Here is a 635-nt window from a genome sequence, read left to right on the forward strand (position 1 = left end):
AAAAACCCCAACCCCTGAAATGCTGACGCGTGGATGCCTTTTGGTCCCGGTTGGTGCCACCAACCGGGACCAAAGGCCCTCCTGCCTGGGCTCGGCGCACTGGCCACGTAGAGGCTCATCTGTCCCGGTTCGTGTTAGAACCGGGACTAAAGGTCTAGGGCATTAGTAACGACCCTTTAGTCCCGTCTCAAGAAACGGGACAAAAGGCCCTAACCAACAGGGATGAAGGTGGGTTTTTCTACTAGTGATAGCGTCCGAAATAGTATGCTGCTAGTCCAGTAGCGTGTAACAGGTCATTACGATTTCTAATGCATCATGCTTAAATTTTACACAAAATATTATGTGTTAATCAAATGGTTTGAAAATTATATCATGAAGTTGTGGTGGTGGTTCGAACTAGTACCCATAGAGCAGAAAAAAATTAAGTGAAGCCCATTGATTCGATAAAAAAATGTTTTCTCACTTCAAAAACCTTAAACTTTCCATCTTGTATATTTTTAGTTCGAATTTCATGTAGAAATTTTGGGCAGTAACAAAACTATTTTTATTTGGTTAAATAAGACTTCAAGTCATCATTTTCATGTATCAAACGTTATTCTTATTTTGACAATCAATCCTAAGTATTTGGATTCCAA

Source organism: Triticum dicoccoides, chromosome 2B, assembly GCF_002162155.2.
Source record: "Triticum dicoccoides isolate Atlit2015 ecotype Zavitan chromosome 2B, WEW_v2.0, whole genome shotgun sequence".
Lineage (NCBI taxonomy): Eukaryota > Viridiplantae > Streptophyta > Magnoliopsida > Poales > Poaceae > Triticum > Triticum dicoccoides.